The sequence below is a fragment of the Rhipicephalus microplus genome, chromosome 1, assembly GCF_043290135.1.
Source record: "Rhipicephalus microplus isolate Deutch F79 chromosome 1, USDA_Rmic, whole genome shotgun sequence".
In the NCBI taxonomy this organism is placed as follows: domain Eukaryota; kingdom Metazoa; phylum Arthropoda; class Arachnida; order Ixodida; family Ixodidae; genus Rhipicephalus; species Rhipicephalus microplus.
Window position 1 is genome coordinate 39,994,817 of NC_134700.1, and position 22,279 is coordinate 40,017,095.

General features: G+C 44.0%; 2 non-coding genes across 2 annotated transcripts; both read left to right on the forward strand.

Annotated features, from left to right (window-relative positions):
• The first annotated feature begins 12,493 nt into the window (after positions 1–12,493).
• TRNAT-CGU (transfer RNA threonine (anticodon CGU)) lies at positions 12,494–12,566 on the forward strand. The gene has a single exon. It is a non-coding gene; the product is annotated as a tRNA-Thr (tRNA).
• An 8,227-nt stretch (positions 12,567–20,793) lies between these two features.
• On the forward strand, positions 20,794–20,866 carry TRNAT-CGU (transfer RNA threonine (anticodon CGU)). Its single transcript has one exon. It is a non-coding gene; the product is annotated as a tRNA-Thr (tRNA).
• Positions 20,867–22,279: the final 1,413 nt, after the last annotated feature.

Sequence of the window (22,279 nt, forward strand, 5' to 3'; positions counted from 1 at the left end):
TCCTGCTCACGGCTGTTTATTTTTTCATCCTCTTTTCTTTCTTCTTTCTTCTTATTTACATTCAATTGGTTCTAATAACTTCCCCTGTACATTCCCTGGCATTACTGTCTGTTAGATCTCATTAATATTGTGTTAAAACACGGAAAAACAAGCCCTTAGGTACACACTTCTTTCCCTTATTTCATAGAACGAGGGTCTCGTACTAGCAGACTTGGTGTGTTTAGGTTCTATAGGAGGGACAATTATTCAGCTGCCCGCTCATAATATTGCCACGAGGAATTGTTAAGGCGCAGTACAACGCAGACGTTGTTAAAAGAGGAACGCTGACGGCATCGCTACGACTCATGAAGCCCGCCGGAAGGCACGAGCCGGCCCAGCCTGTGCACGAGCTGCTACCGAGCAGCGGAAAAGAAGAGAAGAAGAGGACGACGAGCGTTCGCTGCTTTCTCCCAGCTACTGTGTAGTTCTTTTGGCTTTGGGCACAAGTTCGCCCTTATTAAACCTTGTAAATAGGACGTCCCGGTTGTGAGGTTGTTATATCCGTTACATTTTCTGGTGGAGGTGCGGGGTACATGATTCCGAGCCCCACGCAAGAGCGAAGTCCAAGCACTGACCAGCCGCAACCAGTGGAGCTTACACCGGTGCACCAACGAGTCAGCCGCCGTATCCGAGGAGAGTTGCCAGAATTTGGGCCACTCCCTTCTGTATCAAGGGCATCGGTGACGGAGACAAGCGCCGCCACCACCATGACGAGCCAAGTTACGCCGGCACAACTCATCGTAAGCCAACCGGTCATCCCAAAGGTGTTTCATGGTGACCCATACGAGGACGCCGAAGACTGGTTAGAGCATTTCGAGAGAGTGGGAAATCTAAATCAGTGGAACGAGGAAGGCAAGCTGCGTAACGTCTACATTGCGTTGGAAGACTCTGCACGAGTGTGGTACGAAAACCACGAGGCATCTCTGACGTCGTGGCAAGAGTTTCGGCGGCAGCTACTGAGTACGTTCGCCAACAGTGATCGCCGGGAAAAGGCGGAAGCAGCTCTCCGCACACGGATTCAACGAACGAACGAAACTGTCGCGATGTACATCGAAGACATGTCCCGCCTTTTCAAGCGAGCTGATCCTGGCATGACGGAAGACAAGAAAGTGCGCCACCTCATGCACGGGGTAAAGCAAGAATTGTTCGCGGGACTCATCCGCAATCCGCCCCGTACTGTTGCTGAGTTTCGGTCGGAAGCAACAACCATCGAAACGACGCTTCAGCAGAGAGCCCGACAGTACAACCGCGACGTAGCCGGTGCATCCGCAGGAGTCTACTCAGCAGGCGTCGTGGATAATCTTGACACATTGCGCGAGCTCGTCCGGTCTGTTGTCAGGGAAGAATTAAGGAAACTGCAGTCACCTGATGTCACCCCCGAGCTGTCTCTTGCTGAAGTTGTCCGAGACGAAATTCGACAGGCCATGCGGGAGCCGCGGAGTGATGTGCCGGCGACACGACGGGCGGTAACGTACTCCGAGGTGCTCAGGCGACCTACTCTGCACTGTTCGCCGATCGAGACACCAAGTACTTATGTGCAGACAATGCGCAGCCCGCCTGAAATCGTAGAGGCAACACGCACTCCACCTCGTGCGAGAGAGATGATGCCACGGAAGAGCGATGTGTGGCGAGATGCCACACGTAGGCCCTTGTGTTTCCACTGTGGAGAGGCTGGCCACCTGTACCGATTCTGCCGATATCGTCAAGCTGGTCTTAGGGGATTCGCCATCAATGCACCGTGTCCGCGAAACGGCGAAAGACCTTCCGAGATTGAAGAATACCTATGCTCACGTCGGGAATTTGACCCGCCTCGTCGTCATCAACCACGCTCACCATCCCCTATGCGCTACCGCTCGTCTAGCCCACGTCCCTTCCCAAGCACGTCTAGGCAGCGTTCGCCTAGCCCAAATCCGGGAAACTGAAGAGGGCGACCTGTGGAGGTGAGGCCGCTGGCGACTTGGGATGTGAAGATCCTCCACTGCGGTACGAGCCTGATAACGACGACTGTTTCCAGGTAAAGGAGTGCAGTACAGAGAAAATTACTTCAGACTTGCCGTTGGTGATTGACGGACTAGAGCTCAATGCTTTGATCGATACTGGTGCGGATTATTCTGTGATAAGTTACGAATTAGCGAAGCGACTCAAGAAAGTTCTGACCGAATGGGGTGGACCTCAAGTACGTACTGCAGGTGGTCACCTCATAACCCCTTCCGGCCGATGTACCGCAAGGGTCATGATACGGGGCTTCACTTACGTCGGTGACTTTGTCGTCCTGCCTGTGTGCTCGAGGGAAGTGATACTGGGAATGGATTTCCTACAAGCTAATGGTGCGATTATCAATTTACAGAGGTCGAGCGTGTCCTTTTCGACGGAGCAAGCTTTAAAGGTAGCACGATCAGATGAACGATGTACCACTCCACTGCGCGTCGTCGACGATGATGTGACTGTACCGCCACGGAGCAGTATAATGGTTCTCGTGCATAATGATGCATTCAGCGACTACGAGGGTGTGGCGGAGAGCAACGTGGATGTTTTCTTGAAAAGAGGCGTTTGTGTGGCACGAGGGATTATCCAGCTGCGAAACGGGTGCACAGACATCCTCTTGACGAATTTCGGTAACGAATTCCAGCACATCGCAAAAGGGACGGCAATAGCGTTTCTTCATGAGTTCTGTGAAGTGACAGAAATATGCAGTCTTGAAACGACGTCACCGAATGTGAAACTTCCATCTGATGCCTGCGACACAATATACGTAAATCCTAATCTTTCAGAGATTCAACGTCAACAGCTATACGACCTCGTGCGGGAATTTGGCAGCTGTTTCTCCAACAGTTCAAAGGTACGGCGCACGAGCATTACAAAACACAGGATCATAACGGACGAGACAACCAGGCCGGTATGCCAGCACCCGTATCGTGTTTCCCCTAAGGAAAGGGAAGTCATCAAGAAGCAGGTACGAGAAATGCTTGAAGATGATGTTATCCAGCCTTCTAACAGCCCGTGGTCATCTCCCGTGGTGCTTGTCAAGAAGAAGGATAACACGCTACGGTTTTGTGTCGACTACAGGAAACTGAATGCTGTGACTAAACGGGATGTATATCCCCTTCCACGCATCGACGACACGTTAGATCGACTTCGGTGTGCCAAGTTCTTCTCATCACTAGATCTGAAAAGTGGATACTGGCAGATCGAGGTTGATGAACGTGATCGCGAAAAGACTGCTTTTGTTACCCCGGACGGACTTTACGAATTTAAGGCTCTCCCGTTTGGTCTCTGTTGTGCGCCGGCAACGTTCCAACGCATGATGGACACTGTGCTTTCCGGATTGAAGTGGCAGTGTTGCCTAGTGTACCTAGACGACGTGGTCATCTTCGCGGCTACATTTGAGGAGCACATCAAGCGCCTTCGGTCAGTGTTAGAGGCAATCCGTTCGGCAGATTTGACAATCAAGCCAGAGAAGTGCCGATTAGCTTTCGAAGAGCTTCGTTTTCTTGGGCATGTCGTCAGCGCCCAAGGTGTTCGCCCTGATCCTGATAAGACGGCCGCCGTCGCAAGGTTTCCGGTGCCAACAGACAAAAAGTCAGTACGGAGATTTCTAGGTCTATGTGCGTACTATAGACGATTTGTGAGAAATTTTTCAAAGATCGCAGAACCCTTAACGAGACTTACGAGAGAAGATGTGCCTTTCCAGTGGCAAAACGAGCAACAAAGCGCCTTCAACGAATTGAGAAAGAGGTTAGAAAACCCCCCGATTCTTTCTCACTTTGATGAGACAGCCGACACGGAAATACACACAGATGCCAGTAACATCGGCCTTGGATGCGTTCTAATACAGTGGCAGAAAGGTGAAGAAAAAGTGATAGCTTATGCCAGTCGGACTCTAACAAAAGCAGAGACAAACTATTCGGCCACGGAAAAAGAATGCCTTGCCGTCGTCTGGGCCATCAGTAAATTTCGGCCGTACCTATATGGTAGACCATTCAAGGCAGTCAGCGATCACCATGCGCTTTGCTGGCTGGCGAACATAAAGGAACCATCTGGACGACTAGCAAGGTGGAGCCTCAGACTGCAAGAATACGATATAACCGTCGTATACCGATCTGGCAAAAAACATACCGATGCCGACTGTTTGTCACGGGCTCCTACAGACACACCACTATCAGAAGAAGACGACTTTCCGTTCGTAGGAATTGTCGAGACCACTCAAATAGCCGAACTCCAACGTACAGACAAAGAATTACTCCCGCTTATCGAACACCTGCAAGGAATTGACGTACAAGTACCCCGTATATTTTCTCGAAGCCTCGCATTGTTCTGCCTCCGAGGAAACGTTCTCTACAAGAGAAACTTCAAGCCCAACCGCGAAAAGTTCCTGCTTGTCGTTCCAGCAACTATGCGACAAGAAATACTTCGAGCGTGTCACGATGAGCCCACATCTGGACATTTGGGTGTGACGCGAACGCTTGCAACGATCAGTCTCCATTATTATTGGCCCAAGCTACTAGCTTCAGTGCAACACTACGTCAAAACATGCCGCGAGTGCCAAAGACGAAAAACACCACGTTCTAAACCAGCGGGCCTTCTACAACCTATAGATCCACCGAAAGCGCCTTTCCGCCAAGTTGGAATGGACCTCCTTGGACCCTTCCCGACATCTTTACTCGGCAAGAAATGGATCGTTGTGGCCACTGATTATTTAACTAGATACGCCGAAACAGACTCTTTGGAACGAGGAACGGCAGCAGAAGTGGCCCAATTCTTCGTACACAAAATAGTCCTGCGACATGGCGCTCCAACGGTTGTAATCACCGATCGCGGAACGGCTTTCACGGCGCAACTTTTGAAGTGCCTGCTCAACATGACTCACACTGTTCATAGGAAAACCACTGCATATCATCCTCAATGCAATGGCCTGACCGAACGCCTTAACAGAACTTTAGCGGACATGATATCCATGTATGTGGATGTCGAGCACAAAAAGTGGGACGAAATTTTACCATACGTCACTTTCGCCTACAATACGGCTGTGCAAGAGACCACCAAAATCACCCCATTTGAACTAGTTTACGGTCGTGCTGTTACCACAACACTGGATGCTATGTTACCAATAGACCAAGATGACTACCCCCCCGATCTTGACGACTTTCTACAAAGAGCGGAAGAAGCCCGCCAGTTAGCAAGATACCGAATACGCCACCAACACCGCATCGATGCCGACCGCTACAACCGAGGAAGACTTGACACGCGATATGACGTTGGCGACAAAGTGTGGATATGGACTCCAGTACGACGACGAGGCCTCTCCGAAAAACTCATTTCACGGTATTTTGGCCCCTACGAGATCGTACAGCGACACAATGACCTCGTCTACGAAGTCAAGCCTGCAGGCCACCTGCATTCGAGGCGACGCAATCCCACGGAGCGTGTACACATTGTACGGATGAAACCGTACTACGACCGATTCCAAACCTAGCCACCCCAATACCTTGACGTACTGCAACCTCATTTTTACAAACTTGCACACACAAAAAAAAAACAGCCTCATCGCAAGCATCGGGGCGATGCCGCTTGAGAGGGGGGATAATGCCACGAGGAATTGTTAAGGCGCAGTACAACGCAGACGTTGTTAAAAGAGGAACGCTGACGGCATCGCTACGACTCATGAAGCCCGCCGGAAGGCACGAGCCGGCCCAGCCTGTGCACGAGCTGCTACCGAGCAGCGGAAAAGAAGAGAAGAAGAGGACGACGAGCGTTCGCTGCTTTCTCCCAGCTACTGTGTAGTTCTTTTGGCTTTGGGCACAAGTTCGCCCTTATTAAACCTTGTAAATAGGACGTCCCGGTTGTGAGGTTGTTATATCCGTTACAATATGTTCACGTGCTACGTGACGCCAAACATTCGAATAAGAGTGTTTTCACACTCGTTCTTTGGCTTATAGATGGCGCTGACTGTCACTCCTACTTCTAAATTCACATATAAACCCAAAAAAGTGGATGGAGGGAAGGCCGCTGTGATTGCTCAGTGGTTAGAGCATCGAACGCGTTATTCGAAGGTCGTAGTGGCGATTCCTGCTCACGGCTGGTTATTTTTTCATCCACTTTTCTTTCTTCTTTCTTCTTATTTACATTCCATTGGTTCTAATAACTTCCCCTGTACATTCCCTGGCATTACTGTCTGTTAGATCTCATTGATATTGTGTTAAAACACGGAAAAACGAGCCCTTAGGTATGCACTTCTTTCGCTTATTTCATTGAACGAGGGCCTCGTACTGGCAGACTTGGTGTGTTTAGGAAGAAGGACAATTATTCAGCTGCCCGCTCATAATGAGTTCACGTGCTAGGTAACGCCAAACATGCGAATAACAGTGTTTTCACACTCGTTCTTTGGCTTATAGATGGCGCTGACTGTCACTCCTACTTCTAAATTCACATTTAAACCAAAAAAGTGGATAGAGGGAAGGCCGCTGTGATAGCTCAGTGGTTAAAGTATCGAACGCGTAATTCGAAGGTCGTAGGTTCGATTCCTGCTCACGGCGGGTTATTTTTTCATCCACTTATCTTTCTTCTTTCTTCTTATTTACATTCCATTGGTTCTCTTAACTTCTCCTGTACATTTCCTGGCATTACTGTCTGTTAGATTCTATTATAATTGTGTTAAAACACGGAAAAACGGGTCGTTAGGTATACACTTCTTTTCCTGATTTCATTGAACGGGGGTCTCGTACAGGCAGACTTGGTGTGTTTAAGTTGTATAAGAGGGACAGTTATTCAGCTGCCCGCTCATAATAAGTTCACGTGCTACGTGACGCCAAACATGCGAATAAGAGTTTTCCCACTCGTACTTCGGCTTATAGATGGCGCTGACTGTCACTTATACTTCTAAATTCACATATAAACCCAACAAAGTGGATGAGGGAAGGCCCTTGTGATAGCTTAGTGGTTAGATCATCGAACGCGTTATTCGAAGGTCGTAGGTTCGATTCCTGCTCACGGCTGGTAATTTTCTCATCCACTTTTATTTCTTCTTTCTTCCTATTTACATTCCATTGGTTCTAATAACTTCCCCTGTACATTCCCTGGCATTACTGTCTGTTAGATCTCATTATTATTGTGTTAAAACACGGAAAAACGAGCCCTTAGGTATACACTTCTTTCCCTTATTTCATTGAACGAGGGTCTTGTACTGGCAGACTTGGTGTGTTTAGGTTCTATAAGAGGGACAATTATTCTGCTGCTGGCTCATAATAAGTTCACGTGCTACGTGACGCCAAACATGCGAATAAGAGTGTTTACACACTCGTTCTTTGGCTTATAGATGGCGCTGACTGTCACTCCTACTTCTGAAGTCACATATAAACCCAAAAAAGTGGAGGGAGGGAAGGCCGTTGTAATAGCTCTGTGGTTAAAGCATCGAACGCGTTATTCGAAGGTCGTAGGTTCGATTCCTGCTCACGGCGGGTTATTTTTTCATCCACTTTTCTTTCTTCTTTCTTTTTATTTACATTCTATTGGTTCTAATAACTTCTCCTGTACATTTCCTGGCATTACTGTCTGTTAGATCTCATTATTATTGTGTTCAAAACACGAAAAAACGAGCCCTTAGGTATACACTTCTTTCCCTTATTTCATTGAACGAGGGTCTCGTACAGGCGGACTTGGTGTGTTTAAGTTGTATAAGAGGGACAATTATTCGGCTGGCCGCTCATAATAAGTTCACGTGCTACGTGACGCCAAACATGCGAATAAGAGTGTTTTCACACTCGTTCTTTGGCTTATAGATGGCGCTGACTGTCACTCCTACTTCTAAATTCACATATAAACCCAAAATAGTGAATGGAGGGAAGGCCGCTCTGATAGCTCAGTGGTTAGAGCATCGAACGCGTTATTCGAAGGTCGTAGGTGCGATTCCTGCTCACAGCTGGTTATTTTTTCATCCACTTTTCTTTCTTATTTCTTCCTATTTACATTCCATTGGTTCTGATAACTTCCCCTGTACATTCCCTGGCATTACTGTCTGTTAGATCTTATTATTATTGTGTTAAAACACGGAAAAACGAGCCCTTAGGTATACACTTCTTTCCCTTATTTCATTTAACGAGGGTCTTGTACAGGCAGACTTGGTGTGTTTAGGTTGTAAAAGAGGGACAATTATTCAGCTGCACGCTCATATTGAGTTCACGTGCTACGTGACGCCAAACATGCGAATAAGTGTGTTTTCACACTCGTTCTTTGGCTTATAGACGGCGCTGACTGTCACTCTTACTTCTAAATTCACATATAAACCCAAAAAGTGAATGGAGGGAAGGCCGTTGTGATAGCTCAGTGGTTAGCGCATCGAACGCGTTATTCGAAGGTCCTAGGTTCGATTCCTGCTCACGGCTGTTTATTTTTTCATCCACTTTTCTTTCTTCTTTCTTCTTGTTTACAATCAATTGGTTCTAATAACTTCCCCTGTACATTCCCTGGCATTACTGTCTGTTAGATCTCATTAATATTGTGTTAAAACACGGAAAAACAAGCCCTTAGGTACACACTTCTTTCCCTTATTTCATAGAACGAGGGTCTCGTACTAGCAGACTTGGTGTGTTTAGGTTGTATGAGAGGGACAATTATTCAGCTGCCCGTACCTAATAAGTTCACGTGATACGTGACGCCAAACATGCGAATAAGAGTGTTTTCACACTCGTTCTTTGGCTTATAGATGGCGCTGACTGCGACTCCTACTTCTGAATTCACATATAAACCCAAAAAAGTAGATGCAGGCAAGGCCGCTGTGATAGCTCAGTGGCTAGAGCATCGAACGCGTTCTTCGAAGGTCGTAGGTGCGATTCCTGCTCACGGCTGGTTATTTTTTCATCCACTTTTCTTTCTTCTTTCTTCTTATTTACATTCCATTGGTTCTAATACCTTGCCCTGTACATTCCCTGGCATTACTGTCTGCTAGATCTTATTATAATTGTGTTAAAACACGGAAAAACGAGTCGTTAGGTATACACTTCTTTTCCTGATTTCATTGAACGGGGGTCTCGTACAGGCAGACTTGGTGTGTTTAAGTTGTATAAGAGGGACAATTATTCAGCTGCCCGCTCATAATAAGTTCACGTGCTACGTGACGCCAAACATGCGAATAAGAGTGTTTTCACACTCGTTCTTTGGCTTATAGATGGCGCTGACTGTCACTTATACTTCTAAATTCACATATAAACCCAAAAAAGTGGATGAGGGAAGGCCCTTGTGATAGCTTAGTGGTTAGAGCATCGAACGCGTTATTCGAAGGTCGTAGGTTCGATTCCTGCTCACGGCTGGTAATTTTCTCATCCACTTTTCTTTCTTCTTTTTTCCTATTTACATTCCATTGGTTCTAATAACTTCCCCTGTACATTCCCTGGCATTACTGTCTGTTAGATCTCATTATTATTGTGTTAAAACACGGAAAAACGAGCCCTTAGGTATACACTTCTTTCCCTTATTTCATTGAACGAGGGTCTCGTACTGGCAGACTTGGTGTGTTTAGGTTCTATAAGAGGGACAATTATTCTGCTGCTGGCTCATAATAAGTTCACGTGCTACGTGACGCCAAACATGCGAATAAGAGTGTTTACACACTCGTTCTTTGGCTTATAGATGGCGCTGACTGTCACTCCTACTTCTAAAGTCACATATAAACCCAAAAAAGTGGAGGGAGGGAAGGCCGTTGTAATAGCTCTGTGGTTAAAACATCGAACGCGTTATTCGAAGGTCGTAGATTCGATTCCTGCTCACGGCGGGTTATTTTTTCATCCACTTTTCTTTCTTCTTTCTTTTTATTTACATTCTATTGGTTCTAATAACTTCTCCTGTACATTTCCTGGCATTACTGTCTGTTAGATCTCATTATTATTGTGTTCAAAACACGAAAAAACGAGCCCTTAGGTATACACTTCTTTCCCTTATTTCATTGAACGAGGGTCTCGTACAGGCGGACTTGGTGTGTTTAAGTTGTATAAGAGGGACAATTATTCGGCTGGCCGCTCATAATAAGTTCACGTGCTACGTGACGCCAAACATGCGAATAAGAGTGTTTTCACACTCGTTCTTTGGCTTATAGATGGCGCTGACTGTCACTCCTACTTCTAAATTCACATATAAACCCAAAATAGTGAATGGAGGGAAGGCCGCTCTGATAGCTCAGTGGTTAGAGCATCGAACGCGTTATTCGAAGGTCGTAGGTGCGATTCCTGCTCACAGCTGGTTATTTTTTCATCCACTTTTCTTTCTTATTTCTTCCTATTTACATTCCATTGGTTCTGATAACTTCCCCTGTAGATTCCCTGGCATTACTGTCTGTTAGATCTTATTATTATTGTGTTAAAACACGGAAAAACGAGCCCTTAGGTATACACTTCTTTCCCTTATTTCATTTAACGAGGGTCTTGTACAGGCAGACTTGGTGTGTTTAGGTTGTAAAAGAGGGACAATTATTCAGCTGCACGCTCATATTGAGTTCACGTGCTACGTGACGCCAAACATGCGAATAAGTGTGTTTTCACACTCGTTCTTTGGCTTATAGACGGCGCTGACTGTCACTCTTACTTCTAAATTCACATATAAACCCAAAAAGTGAATGGAGGGAAGGCCGTTGTGATAGCTCAGTGGTTAGCGCATCGAACGCGTTATTCGAAGGTCCTAGGTTCGATTCCTGCTCACGGCTGTTTATTTTTTCGTCCACTTTTCTTTCTTCTTTCTTCTTGTTTACAATCAATTGGTTCTAATAACTTCCCCTGTACATTCCCTGGTATTACTGTCTGTTAGATCTCATTAATATTGTGTTAAAACACGGAAAAACAAGCCCTTAGGTACACACTTCTTTCCCTTATTTCATAGAACGAGGGTCTCGTACTAGCAGACTTGGTGTGTTTAGGTTGTATAAGAGGGACAATTATTCAGCTGCCCGTACCTAATAAGTTCACGTGATACGTGACGCCAAACATGCGAATAAGAGTGTTTTCACACTCGTTCTTTGGCTTATAGATGGCGCTGACTGCGACTCCTACTTCTGAATTCACATATAAACCCAAAAAAGTAGATGCAGGCAAGGCCGCTGTGATAGCTCAGTGGCTAGAGCATCGAACGCGTTCTTCGAAGGTCGTAGGTGCGATTCCTGCTCACGGCTGGTTATTTTTTCATCCACTTTTCTTTCTTCTTTCTTCTTATTTACATTCCATTGGTTCTAATACCTTGCCCTGTACATTCCCTGGCATTACTGTCTGTTAGATCTTATTATAATTGTGTTAAAACACGGAAAAACGAGTCGTTAGGTATACACTTCTTTTCCTGATTTCATTGAACGGGGGTCTCGTACAGGCAGACTTGGTGTGTTTAAGTTGTATAAGAGGGACAATTATTCAGCTGCCCGCTCATAATAAGTTCACGTGCTACGTGACGCCAAACATGCGAATAAGAGTGTTTTCACACTCGTTCTTTGGCCCATAGATGGCGCTGACTGTCACTTATACTTCTAAATTCACATATAAACCCAAAAAAGTGGATGAGGGAAGGCCCTTGTGATAGCTTAGTGGTTAGAGCATCGAACGCGTTATTCGAAGGTCGTAGGTTCGATTCCTGCTCACGGCTGGTAATTTTCTCATCCACTTTTCTTTCTTCTTTCTTCCTATTTACATTCCATTGGTTCTAATAACTTCCCCTGTACATTCCCTGGCATTACTGTCTGTTAGATCTCATTATTATTGTGTTAAAACACGGAAAAACGAGCCCTTAGGTATACACTTCTTTCCCTTATTTCATTGAACGAGGGTCTCGTACTGGCAGACTTGGTGTGTTTAGGTTCTATAAGAGGGACAATTATTCTGCTGCCGGCTCATAATAAGTTCACGTGCTACGTGACGCCAAACATGCGAATAAGAGTGTTTTCACACTCGTTCTTTGGCTTATAGATGGCGCTGACTGTCACTCCTACTTCTAAATTCACATATAAACCCAAAAAAGTGGATGGAGGGAAGGCCGTTGTGATAGCTCAGTGGTTAGAGCATCGAACGCGTTATTCGAAGGTCGTAGGTTCGATTCCTGCTCACGGCTGTTTATTTTTTCATCCACTTTTCTTTCTTCTTTCTTCTTATTTACATTCAATTGGTTCTAATAACTTCCCCTGTACATTCCCTGGCATTACTGTCTGTTAGATCTCATTGATATTGTGTTAAAACACGGAAAAACGAGCCCTTAGGTATGCGCTTCTTTCGCTTATTTCATTGAACGAGGGCCTCGTACTGGCAGACTTGGTGTGTTTAGGAAGAAGGACAATTATTCAGCTGCCCGCTCATAATGAGTTCACGTGCTACGTAACGCCAAACATGCGAATAACAGTGTTTTCAAACTCGTTCTTTGGCTTATAGATGGCGCTGACTGTCACTCCTACTTCTAAATTCACATTTAAACCAAAAAAGTGGATAGAGGGAAGGCCGCTGTGATAGCTCAGTGGTTAAAGTATCGAACGCGTAATTCGAAGGTCGCAGGTTCGATTCCTGCTCACGGCGGGTTATTTTTTCATCCACTTTTCTTTCTTCTTTCTTCTTATTTACATTCCATTGGTTCTCTTAACTTCTCCTGTACATTTCCTGGCTTTACTGTCTGTTAGATTCTATTATAATTGTGTTAAAACACGGAAAAACGAGTCGTTAGGTATACACTTCTTTTCCTGATTTCATTGAACGGGGGTCTCGTACAGGCAGACTTGGTGTGTTTAAGTTGTATAAGAGGGACAATTATTCAGCTGCCCGCTCATAATAAGTTCACGTGCTACGTGACGCCAAAGATGCGAATAAGAGTTTTCACACTCGTTCTTTTGCTTATAGATGGCGCTGACTGTCACTTATACTTCTAAATTCACATATAAACCCAACAAAGTGGATGAGGGAAGGCCCTTGTGATAGCTTAGTGGTTAGAGCATCGAACGCGTTATTCGAAGGTCGTAGGTTCGATTCCTGCTCACGGCTGGTAATTTTCTCATCCACTTTTATTTCTTCTTTCTTCCTATTTACATTCCATTGGTTCTAATAACTTCCCCTGTACATTCCCTGGCATTACTGTCTGTTAGATCTCATTATTATTGTGTTAAAACACGGAAAAACGAGCCCTTAGGTATACACTTCTTCTCTTATTTCATTGAACGAGGGTCTCGTACTGGCAGACTTGGTGTATTTAGGTTCTATAAGAGGGACAATTATTCTGCTGCCGGCTCATAATAAGTTCACGTGCTACGTGACGCCAAACATGCGAATAAGAGTGTTTTCACACTCGTTCTTTGGCTTATAGATGGCGCTGACTGTCACTCCTACTTCTAAAGTCACATATAAACCCAAAAAAGTGAATGAAGGGAAGGCCGTTGTAATAGCTCTGTGGTTAAAGCATCGAACGCGTTATTTTAAGGTCGTAGGTTCGATTCCTGCTCACGGCGGGTTATTTTTTCATCCACTTTTCTTTCTTCTTTCTTTTTATTTACATTCCATTGGTTCTAATAACTTCTCCTGTACATTTCCTGGCATTACTATCTGTTAGATCTCATTATTATTCTGTTCAAAACACGAAAAAACGAGCCCTTAGGTATACACTTCTTTCCCTTATTTCATTGAACGAGGGTCTCGTACAGGCGGACTTGGTGTGTTTAAGTTGTATAAGAGGGACAATTATTCGGCTGCCCGCTCATAATAAGTTCACGTGCTACGTGACGCCAAACATGCGATAAAGAGTGTTTTCACACTCGTTCTTTGGCCTATAGATGGCGCTGACTGTCACTCCTACTTCTAGATTCACATATAAACCCAAAATAGTGAATGGAGGGAAGGCCGCTGTGATAGCTCAGTGGTTAGAGCATCGAACGCGTTATTCGAAGGTGGTAGGTGCGATTCCTGCTCACAGCTGGTTATTTTTTCATCCACTTTTCTTTCTTCTTTCTTCTTATTTACATTTCATTGGTTCTGATAAATTTCCTGTACATTCCCTGGCATTACTGTCTGTTAGATCTTATTATTATTGTGTTAAAACACGGAAAAACGAGCCCTTAGGTATACACTTCTTTCCCTTATTTCATTTAACGAGGGTCTTGTACAGGCAGACTTGGCGTGTTTAGGTTGTAAAAGAGGGACAATTATTCAGCTGCACGCTCATATTGAGTTCACGTGCTACGTGACGCCAAATATGCGAATAAGAGTGTTTTCACACTCGTTCTTTGGCTTATAGACGGCGCTGACTGTCACTCTTACTTCTAAATTCACATATAAACCCAAAAAGTGGATGGAGGGAAGGCCGTTGTGATAGCTCAGTGGTTAGCGCATCGAACGCGTTATTCGAAGGTCGTAGGTTCGATTCCTGCTCACGGCTGTTTATTTTTTCATCCACTTTTCTTTCTTCTTTCTTCTTATTTACAATCAATTGGTTCTAATAACTTCCCCTGTACATTCCCTGGCATTACTGTCTGTTAGATCTCATTAATATTGTGTTAAAACACGGAAAAACAAGCCCTTAGGTACACACTTCTTTCCCTTATTTCATAGAACGAGGGTCTCGTACTAGCAGACTTGGTGTGTTTAGGTTCTATAAGAGGGACAATTATTCAGCTGCCCGCTCATAATATGTTCACGTGCTACGTGACGCCAAACATTCGAATAAGAGTGTTTTCACACTCGTTCCTTGGCCTATAGATGGCGCTGACTGTCACTCCTACTTCTAAATTCACATATAAACCCAAAAAAGTGGATGGAGGGAAGGCCGCTGTGATTGCTCAGTGGTTAGAGCATCGAACGCGTTATTCGAAGGTCGTAGGTTCGATTCCTGCTCACGGCGGGTTATTTTTTCATCCACTTTTCTTTCTTCTTTCTATTTATTTACATTCCATTGGTTCTCTTAACTTCTCCTGTACATTTCCTGGCATTACTGTCTGTTAGATCTCATTATTATTGTGTTCAAAACACGAAAAAACGAGCCCTTAGGTATACACTTCTTTCCCTTATTTCGTTGAACGAGGGTCTCGTACTGGCAGACTTGGTGTGTTTAGGTTGTATAAGAGGGACAATTATTCAGCTGCCCGCTCATACTAGGTTCACGTGCTACGTGACGCCAACCATGCGAATAAGAGTGTTTTCACACTCGTTCTTTGGCTTATATATGGCGCTGACTGTGACTCCTACTTCTGAATTCACATATAAACCCAAAAAAGTGGATGCAGGCAAGGCCGCTGTGATAGCTGAGTGGCTAGAGCATCGAACGCGTTCTTCGAAGGTCGTAGGTGCGATTCCTGCTCACGGCTGGTTATTTTTTCATCCACTTTTTTTTCTTCTTTCTTCTTATTTACATTCCATTGGTTCTAATACCTTGCCCTGTACATTCCCTGGCATTATTGTCTGTTAGATCTTATTATATTTGTGTTAAAACACGGAAAAACGAGTCGTTAGGTATACACTTCTTTTCCTGATTTCATTGAACGGGGGTCTCGTACTGGCAGACTTGGTGTGTTTAGGTTGTATAAAGGGGACAATTATTCAGCTGCCCGCTCATAATTAGTTCACGTGCTACGTGACGCCAAACATGCGAATAAGAGTGTTTTCACAATCGTTCTTTGGCTTATAGATGGCGCTGACTGTCACTCCTACTTCTAAATTCACATATAAACCCAAAAAAGTGGATGGAGGGAAGGCCGTTGTAATAGCTCTGTGGTTAAAGCATCGAACGCGTTATTCGAAGGTCGTAGGTTTGATTCCTGCTCACGGCGGGTTATTTTTTCATCCACTTTTCTTTCTTCTTTCTTTTTATTTACAATCCATTGGTTTGAATAACTTCTCCTGTACATTTCCTGGCATTACTGTCTGTTAGATCTCATTACTAATGTGTTCAAAACACGAAAAAACGAGCCCCTAGGTACACACTTCTTTCCCTTATTTCATTGAACGAGGGTCTCGTACTGGCAGACTTGGTGTGTTTAGGTTGTATAAGAGGGACAATTATTCAGCTGCCCGCTCATAATAAGTTCACGTGCTACGTGACGCCAAACATGCGAATAAGAGTGTTTTCACACTTGTTTTTTGGCTTATAGATGGCGCTGACTGTCAATTCTACTTCTAACTTCACATATAAACCCAAAAAAGTGGATGGAGGGAGGGCCGTTGTGATAGCTCGGTGGTTAGAGCATCGAACGCGTTATTCGAAGGTCGTAGGTTCGATTCCTGCTCACGGCGGGTTATTTTTTCATCCACTTTTCTTTCTTCTTTCTTTTTATTTACATTCCATTGGTTCTAATAACTTCTCCTGTACATTTCCTGGCATTACTGTCTGTTAGATCTCATTATTAATGTGTTCAAAACACGAAAAAACGAGCCCTTAGGTATACACTTCTTTCCCTTATTTCATTGAACGAGGGTCTCGTACAGGCGGACTTGGTGTGTTTGAGTTGTATAAGAGGGACAATTATTCGGCTGCCCGCTCATAATAAGTTCACGTGCTACGTGACGCCAAACATGCGAATAAGAGTGTTTTCACACTCGTTCTTTGGCTTATAGACGGCGCTGACTGTCACTCTTACTTCTAAATTCACATATAAACCCAAAAAGTGGATGGAGCGAAGGCCGTTGTGATAGCTCAGTGGTTAGCGCATCGAACGCGTTATTCGAAGGTCGTAGGTTCGATTCCTGCTCACGGCTGTTTATTTTTTCATCCTCTTTTCTTTCTTCTTTCTTCTTATTTACATTCAATTGGTTCTAATAACTTCCCCTGTACATTCCCTGGCATTACTGTCTGTTAGATCTCATTAATATTGTGTTAAAACACGGAAAAACAAGCCCTTAGGTACACACTTCTTTCCCTTATTTCATAGAACGAGGGTCTCGTACTAGCAGACTTGGTGTGTTTAGGTTCTATAGGAGGGACAATTATTCAGCTGCCCGCTCATAATATGTTCACGTGCTACGTGACGCCAAACATTCGAATAAGAGTGTTTTCACACTCGTTCTTTGGCTTATAGATGGCGCTGACTGTCACTCCTACTTCTAAATTCACATTTAAACCAAAAAAGTGGATAGAGGGAAGGCCGCTGTGATAGCTCAGTGGTTAAAGTATCGAACGCGTAATTCGAAGGTCGTAGGTTCGATTCCTGCTCACGGCGGGTTATTTTTTCATCCACTTATCTTTCTTCTTTCTTCTTATTTACATTCCATTGGTTCTCTTAACTTCTCCTGTACATTTCCTGGCATTACTGTCTGTTAGAGTCTATTATAATTGTGTTAAAACACGGAAAAACGAGTCGTTAGGTATACACTTCTTTTCCTGATTTCATTGAACGGGGGTCTCGTACAGGCAGACTTGGTGTGTTTAAGTTGTATAAGAGGGACAGTTTTTCAGCTGCCCGCTCATAATAAGTTCACGTGCTACGTGACGCCAAACATGCGAATAAGAGTTTTCCCACTCGTTCTTCGGCTTATAGATGGCGCTGACTGTCACTTATACTTCTAAATTCACATATAAACCCAACAAAGTGGATGAGGGAAGGCCCTTGTGATAGCTTAGTGGTTAGATCATCGAACGCGTTATTCGAAGGTCGTAGGTTCGATTCCTGCTCACGGCTGGTAATTTTCTCATCCACTTTTCTTTCTTCTTTCTTCCTATTTACATTCCATTGGTTCTAATAACTTCCCCTGTACATTCCCTGGCATTACTGTCTGTTAGATCTCATTATTATTGTGTTAAAACACGGAAAAACGAGCCCTTAGGTATACACTTCTTTCCCTTATTTCATTGAACGAGGGTCTCGTACTGGCAGACTTGGTGTGTTTAGGTTCTATAAGAGGGACAATTATTCTGCTGCCGGCTCATAATAAGTTCACGTGCTACGTGACGCCAAACATGCGAATAAGAGTGTTTACACACTCGTTCTTTGGCTTATAGATGGCGCTGACTGTCACTCCTACTTCTAAAGTCACATATAAACCCAAAAAGTGGAGGGAGGGAAGGCCGTTGTAATAGCTCTGTGGTTAAAGCATCGAACGCGTTATTCGAAGGTCGTAGGTTCGATTCCTGCTCACGGCGGGTTATTTTTTCATCCACTTTTCTTTCTTCTTTCTTTTTATTTACATTCTATTGGTTCTAATAACTTCTCCTGTACATTTCCTGGCATTACTGTCTGTTAGATCTCATTATTATTGTGTTCAAAACACGAAAAAACGAGCCCTTAGGTATACACTTCTTTCCCTTATTTCATTGAACGAGGGTCTCGTACAGGCGGACTTGGTGTGTTTAAGTTGTATAAGAGGGACAATTATTCGGCTGGCCGCTCATAATAAGTTCACGTGCTACGTGACGCCAAACATGCGAATAAGAGTGTTTTCACACTCGTTCTTTGGCTTATAGATGGCGCTGACTGTCACTCCTACTTCTAAATTCACATATAAACCCAAAATAGTGAATGGAGGGAAGGCCGCTCTGATAGCTCAGTGGTTAGAGCATCGAACGCGTTATTCGAAGGTCGTAGGTGCGATTCCTGCTCACAGCTGGTTATTTTTTCATCCACTTTTCTTTCTTCTTTCTTCCTATTTACATTCCATTGGTTCTGATAACTTCCCCTGTACATTCCCTGGCATTACTGTCTGTTAGATCTTATTATTATTGTGTTAAAACACGGAAAAACGAGCCCTTAGGTATACACTTCTTTCCCTTATTTCATTTAACGAGGGTCTTGTACAGGCAGACTTGGTGTGTTTAGGTTGTAAAAGAGGGACAATTATTCAGCTGCACGCTCATATTGAGTTCACGTGCTACGTGACGCCAAACATGCGAATAAGTGTGTTTTCACACTCGTTCTTTGGCTTATAGACGGCGCTGACTGTCACTCTTACTTCTAAATTCACATATAAACCCAAAAAGTGAATGGAGGGAAGGCCGTTTTGATAGCTCAGTGGTTAGCGCATCGAACGCGTTATTCGAAGGTCGTAGGTTCTATTCCTGCTCACGGCTGTTTATTTTTTCATCCACTTTTCTTTCTTCTTTCTTCTTGTTTACAATCAATTGGTTCTAATAACTTCCCCTGTACATTCCCTGGCATTACTGTCTGTTAGATCTCATTAATATTGTGTTAAAACACGGAAAAACAAGCCCTTAGGTACACACTTCTTTCCCTTATTTCATAGAACGAGGGTCTCGTACTAGCAGACTTGGTGTGTTTAGGTTCTATAAGAGGGACAATTATTCAGCTGCCCGCTCATAATATGTTCACGTGCTACGTGACGCCAAACATTCGAATAAGAGTGTTTTCACACTCGTTCTTTGGCTTATAGATGGCGCTGACTGTCACTCCTACTTCTAAATTCACATATAAACCCAAAAAAGTGGATGGAGGGAAGGCCGCTGTGATTTCTCAGTGGTTAGAGCATCGAACGCGTTATTCGAAGGTCGTAGGTTCGATTCCTGCTCACGGCTGGTTATTTTTTCATCCACTTTTCTCTCTTCTTTCTTCTTATTTACAATCCATTGGTTCTAATACCTTGCCCTGTACATTCCCTGGCATTACTGTCTGTTAGATCTTATTATAATTGTGTTAAAACACGGAAAAACGAGTCGTTAGGTATACACTTCTTTTCCTGATTTCATTGAACGGGGGTCTCGTACAGGCAGACTTGGTGTGTTTAAGTTGTATAAGAGGGACAATTATTCAGCTGCCCGCTCATAATAAGTTCACGTGCTACGTGACGCCAAACATGCGAATAAGAGTGTTTTCACACTCGTTCTTTGGCCCATAGATGGCGCTGACTGTCACTTATACTTCTAAATTCACATATAAACCCAAAAAAGTGGATAAGGGAAGGCCCTTGTGATAGCTTAGTGGTTAGAGCATCGAACGCGTTATTCGAAGGTCGTAGGTTCGATTCCTGCTCACGGCTGGTAATTTTCTCATCCACTTTTTTTTCTTCTTTCTTCCTATTTACATTCCATTGGTTCTAATAACTTCCCCTGTACATTCCCTGGCATTACTGTCTGTTAGATCTCATTATTATTGTGTTAAAACACGGAAAAACGAGCCCTTAGGTATACACTTCTTTCCCTTATTTCATTGAACGAGGGTCTCGTACTGGCAGACTTGGTGTGTTTAGGTTCTATAAGAGGGACAATTATTCTGCTGCCGGCTCATAATAAGTTCACGTGCTACGTGACGCCAAACATGCGAATAAGAGTGTTTTCACACTCGTTCTTTGGCTTATAGATGGCGCTGACTGTCACTCCTACTTCTAAATTCACATATAAACCCAAAAAAGTGGATGGAGGGAAGGCCGTTGTGATAGCTCAGTGGTTAGAGCATCGAACGCGTTATTCGAAGGTCGTAGGTTCGATTCCTGCTCACGGCTGTTTATTTTTTCATCCACTTTTCTTTCTTCTTTCTTCTTATTTACATTCAATTGGTTCTAATAACTTCCCCTGTACATTCCCTGGCATTACTGTCTGTTAGATCTCATTGATATTGTGTTAAAACACGGAAAAACGAGCCCTTAGGTATGCGCTTCTTTCGCTTATTTCATTGAACGAGGGCCTCGTACTGGCAGACTTGGTGTGTTTAGGAAGAAGGACAATTATTCAGCTGCCCGCTCATAATGAGTTCACGTGCTACGTAACGCCAAACATGCGAATAACAGTGTTTTCACACTCGTTCTTTGGCTTATAGATGGCGCTGACTGTCACTCCTACTTCTAAATTCACATTTAAACCAAAAAAGTGGATAGAGGGAAGGCCGCTGTGATAGCTCAGTGGTTAAAGTATCGAACGCGTAATTCGAAGGTCGCAGGTTCGATTCCTGCTCACGGCGGGTTATTTTTTCATCCACTTTTCTTTCTTCTTTCTTCTTATTTACATTCCATTGGTTCTCTTAACTTCTCCTGTACATTTCCTGGCATTACTGTCTGTTAGATTCTATTATAATTGTGTTAAAACACGGAAAAACGAGTCGTTAGGTATACACTTCTTTTCCTGATTTCATTGAACGGGGGTCTCGTACAGGCAGACTTGGTGTGTTTAAGTTGTATAAGAGGGACAATTATTCAGCTGCCCGCTCATAATAAGTTCACGTGCTACGTGACGCCAAACATGCGAATAAGAGTTTTCACACTCGTTCTTTTGCTTATAGATGGCGCTGACTGTCACTTATACTTCTAAATTCACATATAAACCCAACAAAGTGGATGAGGGAAGGCCCTTGTGATAGCTTAGTGGTTAGAGCATCGAACGCGTTATTCGAAGGTCGTAGGTTCGATTCCTGCTCACGGCTGGTAATTTTCTCATCCACTTTTCTTTCTTCTTTCTTCCTATTTACATTCCATTGGTTCTAATAACTTCCCCTGTACATTCCCTGGCATTACTGTCTGTTAGATCTCATTATTATTGTGTTAAAACACGGAAAAACGAGCCCTTAGGTATACACTTCTTCTCTTATTTCATTGAACGAGGGTCTCGTACTGGCAGACTTGGTGTATTTAGGTTCTATAAGAGGGACAATTATTCTGCTGCCGGCTCATAATAAGTTCACGTGCTACGTGACGCCAAACATGCGAATAAGAGTGTTTTCACACTCGTTCTTTGGCTTATAGATGGCGCTGACTGTCACTCCTACTTCTAAAGTCACATATAAACCCAAAAAAGTGAATGAAGGGAAGGCCGTTGTAATAGCTCTGTGGTTAAAGCATCGAACGCGTTATTTTAAGGTCGTAGGTTCGATTCCTGCTCACGGCGGGTTATTTTTTCATCCACTTTTCTTTCTTCTTTCTTTTTATTTACATTCCATTGGTTCTAATAACTTCTCCTGTACATTTCCTGGCATTACTGTCTGTTAGATCTCATTATTATTGTGTTCAAAACACGAAAAAACGAGCCCTTAGGTATACACTTCTTTCCCTTATTTCATTGAACGAGGGTCTCGTACAGGCGGACTTGGTGTGTTTAAGTTGTATAAGAGGGACAATTATTCGGCTGCCCGCTCATAATAAGTTCACGTGCTACGTGACGCCAAACATGCGATAAAGAGTGTTTTCACACTCGTTCTTTGGCCTATAGATGGCGCTGACTGTCACTCCTACTTCTAGATTCACATATAAACCCAAAATAGTGAATGGAGGGAAGGCCGCTGTGATAGCTCAGTGGTTAGAGCATCGAACGCGTTATTCGAAGGTGGTAGGTGCGATTCCTGCTCACAGCTGGTTATTTTTTCATCCACTTTTCTTTCTTC